The following is a 9,469-nucleotide window of genomic DNA, read 5'->3' as shown; positions in this document are numbered from 1 at the left end:
CTCCTGAAGGTGTATTCTTGGACATACCTGAGAATCACGCTCAGGAAGTACGAGACATGTTAGACTCCCCGTCAAAATTAATGTCACATACCACTATGACAAATAGGACTCCCTCCCAAGTAGAAGAAATGACATCTCAGATACCAGAGTCACTTTGGACTAAAGATGGACAGGACACTGGATTAATGGCAAACGTAGCTCCAGTAGTTGTACAAGTAAAAGATGGTAGGATAGCTCCAAAAATCCCACAGTACCCTCTGAAGCCAGAGGTGGAGTTAGGAGTTTACCCAGTAATAGAGCGCTTGCTACAACAGGGCATTCTGGTAAGAACGTCCAGCACTGCTAATAGTCCCATCTTCCCTGTGAAAAAGAGTGGGGGGAGGGGTTACCGGCTAGTGCAGGATCTAAGGGGGATTAACAAAATAGTTGAGAGTCAGTTCCCCGTAGTGCCAAATCCAGCTGTCATCCTAATGCAAATCCCTCCCACTGCGAAATTTTTCACTGTTATTGACCTCTGCTCCGCTTTCTTTTCGGTACCTCTGCACCCTGACAGTCAATATTTGTTCGCATTTACATACAGAGGAGTCCAATACACATGGACTCGATTACCACAAGGATTCATAGATAGCCCAAGTATATTTTCTCAGGCTTTGCATGATTGTTTACAGTCTTTCCAACCAGTGAGTGGATCAGTATTAATACAGTACGTGGATGATCTACTACTGTGTTCTGATTCATTGGAGGCATCCCTGAAGGATACGAAACAGCTCCTGTTTCATCTTTCAGACACAGGACACAAGGTTTCCAAAGACAAGTTGCAATTATGCCAAACTAAGGTAAAATATTTGGGACACTGTTTAACACAAGGACTGAGACACCTGACCGCTGATAGAATTCAAGCAATTAGAGACATGACTCTGCCACAAACCCAGCAACAGATCAGAACATTTTTAGGAATGTGTGGGTATTGCCGTAATTGGATCCCAGGGTTTTCCATGTTAGCGTTACCTTTGCAGGAAATGGTCTCCTCAAACAAACCTGATCGGATTTCGCATACAGACGAGTCTGAGGCAGCATTTGAGAGACTTAAACAGTGCCTAACGCAGGCACCAGCACTAGGTATGCCGGACTATGGGAAACCCTTTGAACTATACGGAACAGAAAGTGCTGGTTGCGCGGCAGGCGTACTAACCCAAAAGCACGGTGATGCCAGCAGGCCAGTAGCATATTACAGCGCTCAGCTAGACACGGTAGCGCGATCCCTCCCCACATGCTTGCGAAGCGTTGCTGCGATAGCATTGCTAGTAACGAAAAGCGAAGACGTCGTGCTAGGTCACAACCTCACAATTCATACACCGCATGCAGTGTCAGCCTTGTTAAATTCTGCCCAAACCAGGCACGTCTCATCAGCGCGGTTTACAAGATGGGAATTGGCACTAATGGCCCCCGTAAACATCACCATAAGGAGATGCAGTGCATTAAATCCTGCAACATATCTCCCAAGTGTGTCTGGACAGACCCAAAGGGTGGAGGATGAGAGTACTGGGGAAGGAGGATTTAATACAAAGGAAGATACTCATGATTGTATAGAATATTTGACCCAAAATTTTACCGCAAGGCCTGACATCAGTGACAACCCACTGGAAGATGCAGAACTTACGTTCTACACGGACGGTAGTTGTCATAGACAGTCAGACTCGGGAGACTTGTGTACTGGATATGCAGTCGTAGATGACCAAGGCACCATAGAAGCGGAACCGCTAGGCCCACCTCACTCAGCCCAGGTTGCTGAACTGGTCGCCCTAACCAGAGCATGTGAATTGGCTAAGGGCAAATCAGCCAATATTTACACCGACTCTAGATACGCATTCGGGGTAGTCCATGATTTCGGAGCCCTATGGCGCCTCAGAAATTTCATGACGGCAGCTGGTACACCGGTAGCGCATGCAGCTCACATAAAAAGGCTTCTAACAGCGATACAGGAACCCGACAGAGTGGCTGTTATCAAATGTAAAGCACATACATATAGCCAAGACCCAGTATCGCTTGGTAACAGCCGAGCAGACGAAGCAGCTAAGTTAGCAGCCGCTACCCCCAGACAGACAGACACCACACAACTGATGGTATTTAATACCATCAACACACAGAAGTTGTGTGAGATGCAAAATTTGTGTTCCACACAGGAAAGGGCAGTCTGGAAGGCAAAGGGATATGGCCAGGAGTCCTCAGGACTCTGGACGGATGGACATGGTAAACCAGTGGCCCCCAGAGCATATCTTCCATGTCTGGCTGAAGCAGCTCACGGGCTGACTCATCTAGGCAAGGAGGGGATGTGCAAATTGGTAAGAGCATATTGGTGCGCCCCAGGATTCTCCTCTCATGCGAGTAAAAGAGCAATGTCATGCCTTACCTGTTTGAGAAAGAATATTGGAAAGGCAATACCTACAGAACCATCCCATATCCCACCTGCCGGCGGCCCTTTCCAGGTAATACAGATTGACTTCATTCAATTACCCCCTTGTCGAAATTTGAAATATGTACTTGTTTAAAAATAGAAAAAATTATTGCGCCACTTGTGTTCACCAACGTTAAAAATGAGTATAGATCACGACAATAACACTCTGACACTCCCTAAATATTTAAAAGGGCGTCTGCTTAACCCCTAACAGGGATGGCAATTCCCTGTATAATTAAAGGTAGTTGGGGGGAGGGGGTTAGCGACCAATGGTGTCTAAAAGAATTACACTTTAGGTAAATAAATTAAGATACAATTTATTAGTACATAAAAATTCTCCATAAAATTTAAAATGACAAAACCTTTTCTAAAAAATGGGATAAAAACTATACATGCAAATATAATACCAGTTAAAAGTGAATAAATAGTAAAAAGATTCCTTAACTTGGTATGTAGTCACTGCCAGATAACCCAACGCGTTTCGTCCTTAAGACTTCATCAAGGGGTGTAGGCAAACTGGGACCAGGCTTCTATTTATACCAGTATTAGTCTGATGTCAATTATGACATCATTTCCTGTTGCTATCACATGATACTTTTTAATAGACTAAGAACTAATAGTTTACATGAGGGAGTTATAAATTTACATACTGTATGAGTCCTATACATAGATCAGTTAACTTATTAGCAGATTTGGAGTTTAGAAAGTCATATAAAATCATCAGAAGTTGCGCCGATGCGCTTTCCGCCCCACTTCCGGTTTTTCGGCGGCGCGTCACTTCCGCCCCACTTCCGGACGCCGGACTGCGCATGCGCCCGCGGCTCTCAGTTCTTCTATTAGTAGGGAGCTGAGTGTAGAGGTTCTTTGTTTTCTTAGCGGTGGCCATCTTTGTGGAGGCTTTTTATTGATTAGCTCTATGCGGCGGCCATCTTATTGGAGACCAGTAGTACTGACATTTATGGCATAAAGGTGAAAAATAGAAAAAAGGGGAATTAATAACGGAGGCATTACAGCATTTCCTCCTAAATAAACGAGCAACATGTGACCTAAGTGGAGGATTATCCATATGTATATATTGTCTAAATAAATAATATGATATAAAGAAACAGTTGTTTATATAAATGAATATAAAAGCAGTTATTTAAACATTAGCTTGCATAATGCATGTGCAAGTTTGGGCAGTGCTAAATATTTTAAGTGCTTAGTGCAGGTATGAGCACTGACATGATAAATACAGTATGCTAAATATTAGCATAACAATTTATGCAAATTAAGGTGATTAGGGCAGTGAATTACAGTGCTTGATGCAGATAAATAGGGGCAGTGAGGGACGGGGTAGTGTTAGTGTGATACGTATCGTGCTTAGTGAAAAATTAGTATAGCAGTTTTACGGTGTCGCAACTGACATGCTCATGTAGGCTTTTTCAATTAGTTTGGTTACAGTACCTGATCTTCCCAGGTGGTCTCCCTGTTCTGGTACTGATCAGGCCCGACACTGCTTCGCTTCCAAGATCGGACGAGATTGGGCATGTCCAGTGTGGTTTGACTGTAGAAATCACTTACCATACATGTGTCAGCGTTATTTATGATACTGCTATACATATTATGGGAGGGATGGTGAGTGGGATGAGGGGGGGGGGGGGGGGGGGCGGGAGGGTTAGGTATGGGGGGGGGGGGGGGATAAAGAGTATATAGTGGTTATTGCATAAATTGTATTTTGTATATCCGACCGTGTAGTCCTGGTGCCAGGAATGAGATTACAGGAACGGCGCAATTTCGTAGTAATCGTTGAATCCCTTTGGATGAAGTGTCTGCAATTGGAAGATCCAATACATTTCTCTTCGTGATAGTCTGTTGGCCAAATCGCCACCTCTTTCACCCAGTTTCACCAGTTCGATAGCTTTAAAAGTCAATGCCTCTGGGTTTGAGTTATGTGTTGAGTTGAAGTGTCTGGATACTGCATGTGTTTCTATTTTATTCTTTATATTGCGGACGTGTTCTTGGATTCTCATTTTGAGGGGTCTCTTTGTCTTTCCCACATATTGCTTACCGCACCCACATTCTAACAGGTAGATTACTGATTGGGTATTGCAATTTATGAAGTCTTTGATTTTGTGAGTCTCCCTTTTTTCCGTGTCTGTAAAGGTCTTCCTCACTGGGTGTAGGTACCTGCAGATATTGCATCGACCGCACTTATAGGAACCAGTGCATTTTGGCATACTTGAAACCTCTTTAGTATCCTTTCGTAACATGCTTGGAGCTAGTGTATCTTTAAGATTTTTTGATTTTCTGAAGATGATCTCGGGGCGAGGAGGTAGAATTTCTTTGAGTATTGGATCCATCAGTAGGACTCCCCAATGGTTCTTGAGTGAGTCTCTGATGGTTTTTTCGTGACGGTTATATGTAGTGATAAAGGAGATAGAGTCCTTTTTTGTTTCTTTGGTCCTATATTCAAGTAGTGTTGATCTTTCTACGGCTTTTGCTTTTGTGGCTGCTTCCTCCAGTATATTCGTAGGGTATTCCTTATCTTTGAATCTATGTTTGTATTTCTCAATTTGGGCTTCGTATTCTTCCTGGTTGGTACAGTTTCTCTTTATTCTGTTAAATTGGGAGAAGGGGATATTATTTTTCCATTTCTTTAGATGGTTACTTCTGTAGTGCAGGTAGCTATTCGTATCCACTTCTTTAATGAAGTTTTTTGTCTCGATTTTATTATCCTTACCCATTAAAACCAGATCAAGAAATTCGATAGACTCTGGGTTGATCTTGGATGTAAAGACGAGGTTCATATCATTTTTACTCAGATATTCAAGGAATTCATCACCTTAATTTGCATAAATTGTTATGCTAATATTTAGCATACTGTATTTATCATGTCAGTGCTCATACCTGCACTAAGCACTTAAAATATTTAGCACTGCCCAAACTTGCACATGCATTATGCAAGCTAATGTTTAAATAACTGCTTTTATATTCATTTATATAAACAACTGTTTCTTTATATCATATTATTTATTTAGACAATATATACATATGGATAATCCTCCACTTAGGTCACATGTTGCTCGTTTATTTAGGAGGAAATGCTGTAATGCCTCCGTTATTAATTCCCCTTTTTTCTATTTTTCACCTTTATGCCATAAATGTCAGTACTACTGGTCTCCAATAAGATGGCCGCCGCATAGAGCTAATCAATAAAAAGCCTCCACAAAGATGGCCGCCGCTAAGAAAACAAAGAACCTCTACACTCAGCTCCCTACTAATAGAAGAACTGAGAGCCGCGGGCGCATGCGCAGTCCGGCGTCCGGAAGTGGGGCGGAAGTGACGCGCCGCCGAAAAACCGGAAGTGGGGCGGAAAGCGCATCGGCGCAACTTCTGATGATTTTATATGACTTTCTAAACTCCAAATCTGCTAATAAGTTAACTGATCTATGTATAGGACTCATACAGTATGTAAATTTATAACTCCCTCATGTAAACTATTAGTTCTTAGTCTATTAAAAAGTATCATGTGATAGCAACAGGAAATGATGTCATAATTGACATCAGACTAATACTGGTATAAATAGAAGCCTGGTCCCAGTTTGCCTACACCCCTTGATGAAGTCTTAAGGACGAAACGCGTTGGGTTATCTGGCAGTGACTACATACCAAGTTAAGGAATCTTTTTACTATTTATTCACTTTTAACTGGTATTATATTTGCATGTATAGTTTTTATCCCATTTTTTAGAAAAGGTTTTGTCATTTTAAATTTTATGGAGAATTTTTATGTACTAATAAATTGTATCTTAATTTATTTACCTAAAGTGTAATTCTTTTAGACACCATTGGTCGCTAACCCCCTCCCCCCAACTATGTACTTGTTTGTATAGATGTTTTCTCAAATTGGGTCGAAGCATTTCCAGCGGCCACAAATACCGCTATGTTTACTGCTAAGAAAATTGTGCAGGAATTTGTATGTAGATATGGTATCCCTAGAATTATCGAAAGTGATAGGGGTACCCATTTTACAGGTGATGTCTTTCAAGGAATGTGTAAATTGATGGGAATTGATAGCAAGCTGCACACTCCGTACCGTCCACAGGCGAGTGCGAAGGTCGAAAGAGTGAACAGCACTATTAAAAATAAACTGAGTAAAGTGATGGCAGAGACAGGATTGACATGGCCAGAAGCTTTACCCATTGTACTGTACAGCATCAGAACCACTCCCAGGTCCCCTCTTAATCTGTCTCCCTTTGAAATCTTGTTTGGTCGACAACCGCATGTTATGATTAACCCTCAGGATGATTTGAAGTGTAACAATGAAGTAACTGTAAAATACTTGATTAACATGAGTAAACAGTTGAGGAATCAAAATGATAATCTGAAGTTGGTGATTCCTGATTTACCAGATAGTAATTGTCATGACATTGAACCTGGGGATTATGTAATGATACGGAATTTTCTACGCTCAGGTTGCCTTATTGACAGATGGGAAGGACCATACCAGGTTTTATTGACTAGCACTACAGCATTGAAGGTTGCTGAGAGAGAGACTTGGGTTCATTCATCCCACTGCAAGAAGGTTGCTGATCCAGAGAAGTCCCGTGATAAGGAACAGACGGTAGAGGTTGTATCACTGGAGTGTCTGTTCCAGGAGGACTGAGGCGGCACCTGAGCCGTGAAAATCTCAAGACCAAGAGCTGTTGTCGACTCCCCACTCCCTTTTATTGTTTTTCTCCACTTCCCATCCCCTCTCCCTAAAATTTCTTTTCCCCCCTTCTCATTCTTCTCCGTTTCCTCCTATAAGATGGACTTGCCCCAAGAGACTGTGATCCGGATTTTCCTGTTAACCATGATGTTGACCAGAGCAGTCTGTTCCGGCGAGAGTACCATGGAGGTCGAGAGAGGTTCTGGAATGGGTTCTGATGATAAAGATGGAGGCGTAGTTTTCCGAGAACAACATAATCAACAAGCAAAGGCGAGTATCAGAAAACGATCCGATAGCATTGACCATAGAAGGAATTGTGAAGGATTGTTAGCTGAAGAAAACTGTATCTGTAGGCTCTGTAACAATGTCATTGAGGATGGGTGCATTAAGAAATGCCAATCCAGTTTTAATATCCATATGGACCGGCATCCATTGAGTGACTATCACTCCTTAGTGGGTAATGTGTTAAACAAAACAGATTGTTGGGTATGCTCTCAAGTACCTCAGGGTCATAGCAAATCAGGGCTAGTACCATTTCCTTTAACGATAGAGGAGGTACTTGAGTTAAATGGTGGGAGACCGGTGGACCGGAGGTTTAATATCTCCAGCCCTCCTAGTTTGAAGCTCCACCAATACCATGTGGATAGGTCCCTATTATGTTTCAACATCTCCAATCCCCGAAAACCGGGAAATTGGGAAGTGTCATGGAGTAATCACACCATGACCTTTTCGCATAGAGCAGATAGAATGCCTACAGATACAGAGCTTGTACGCCACATAGCCAGTAGAGGAAAATCTTTCCGGTATAGGTATACCTTAGGAAATAGGATTACTAAAGTTGGAGAGGTATCACCAGGATACTGTGCACATATCGTACAACCTGATACGTGTACTAAGCAGATGGAAGAATTAGGGTTAGGAGATTTCACATGGAAGGTGTGTAATATGGTTATGTCCTACTCCGTCCCATATGTTCTCCCCGATGATGCATATTTCATATGCGGGAGAAAGGCGTACAAGTGGCTTGCCCCAAACTCTGAAGGATTGTGTTATATTGGAAAAGTACTGCCTGAAGTAATGACTGTATCACATGACAAAATGAAAGACATACACCGTGGTGCCCAAGCTCCTTATACTCACACCCATTACGAGCACGTTGTTAAAAGGCACCTGATAGAGAAGACAGAGCATCCGGCCTCTGATCTGATAAGTGAATCCACCGGGATTCAATTCTTAATCGCGTTAGATTTCACCCGCACCGCTAGAGGAGTGCTGAATTATAAATACATTTCTGCGCTCGCCAATTTGTTAGATAATATCACTGAAATGTATGATGACACGTTTAGGTATACTGGAAGAGAACTTCAGGCTTACAAAACAGAACTGGTACAGCATAGAATGGTTCTCAATTACCTCACAGCAGTGACAGGCGGATATTGTGTCACACTGGCAACACAATACGGCGTGAAATGTTGCACATATATTACGAATAGCACCGAGGACCCTGTCGAGGTCATAGACCAAAAGATGGACGATATTCTCCAATTGAAGTGGGAATTTCGCAGGAGACACAATCTCACTCTTGCTGCTGTAGGTAATGAGCTGACTGGTTGGGTGTCATGGTTGAACCCGCGAAATTGGTTTTCTGGTTTAGGAGACTGGGCTCAAGGAGTCATAATGGATGTTGGGAAGTTTCTCCTATGTATCTTAGGTGTTGTCATATCGATTGGATTGATATTTAGATGCGGTCAGGCTTTAATGAAGTGCAACCATCGTACTAGGGTAATGAGTTTAAGGAGTGAGGAAACTGTAATTAACCTGGACTTGATTTATGACCCAAATGTAGAAACAATGATGTGATGAAAATGCGATTTCTACGGTCCGTTTCTTTCACCTGTTTTTCTGTTTTTCTCCAAGATAAAAAGACCCCCTTGGACGAGGAAGTTGACAAGACACTATACAGACAACGGATTGACCAAAGAAGAAGTTTTGACCACTTTAGATACGGACATTTTATGAACTTTGCCATGGATCCCCAGTTTCCCTAGAATTCTTAAACTCACGCTAGCCCAACATTTTTGTAAATCTATTGGCATTGACAAAGCTTTTTGCTCGCACCTAATGGGCAAAACAGCGCAAAGAAGACGACTTTCAACAGACACCAAACAAGACCTCAATCGACGACTGTACATTTACCTGACATAGAATACCACCGCATTTACCGTAATTATGTCTTTTCTTCATTTCTACAACCCTCAGGTAATGACACACATAGTCGATAGGGAATACAGGCACAGATATCAGCAATCACATATCTCCCCC

At 42.3% G+C, this 9,469-nt stretch overlaps 1 pseudogene; it reads right to left on the bottom strand.

The window, feature by feature from the left end:
• Positions 1–3,889: 3,889 nt before the first annotated feature.
• Positions 3,890–4,009, bottom strand: LOC134896411 (5S ribosomal RNA; annotated as a pseudogene).
• Positions 4,010–9,469: the final 5,460 nt, after the last annotated feature.

The sequence above is a fragment of the Pseudophryne corroboree genome, chromosome 3, assembly GCF_028390025.1.
Source record: "Pseudophryne corroboree isolate aPseCor3 chromosome 3, aPseCor3.hap2, whole genome shotgun sequence".
NCBI classification, from domain to species: Eukaryota; Metazoa; Chordata; class Amphibia; order Anura; family Myobatrachidae; genus Pseudophryne; species Pseudophryne corroboree.
Note: the sequence above shows the minus strand (reverse complement) of the source record. Positions and strands in the feature narration are given on the sequence as shown.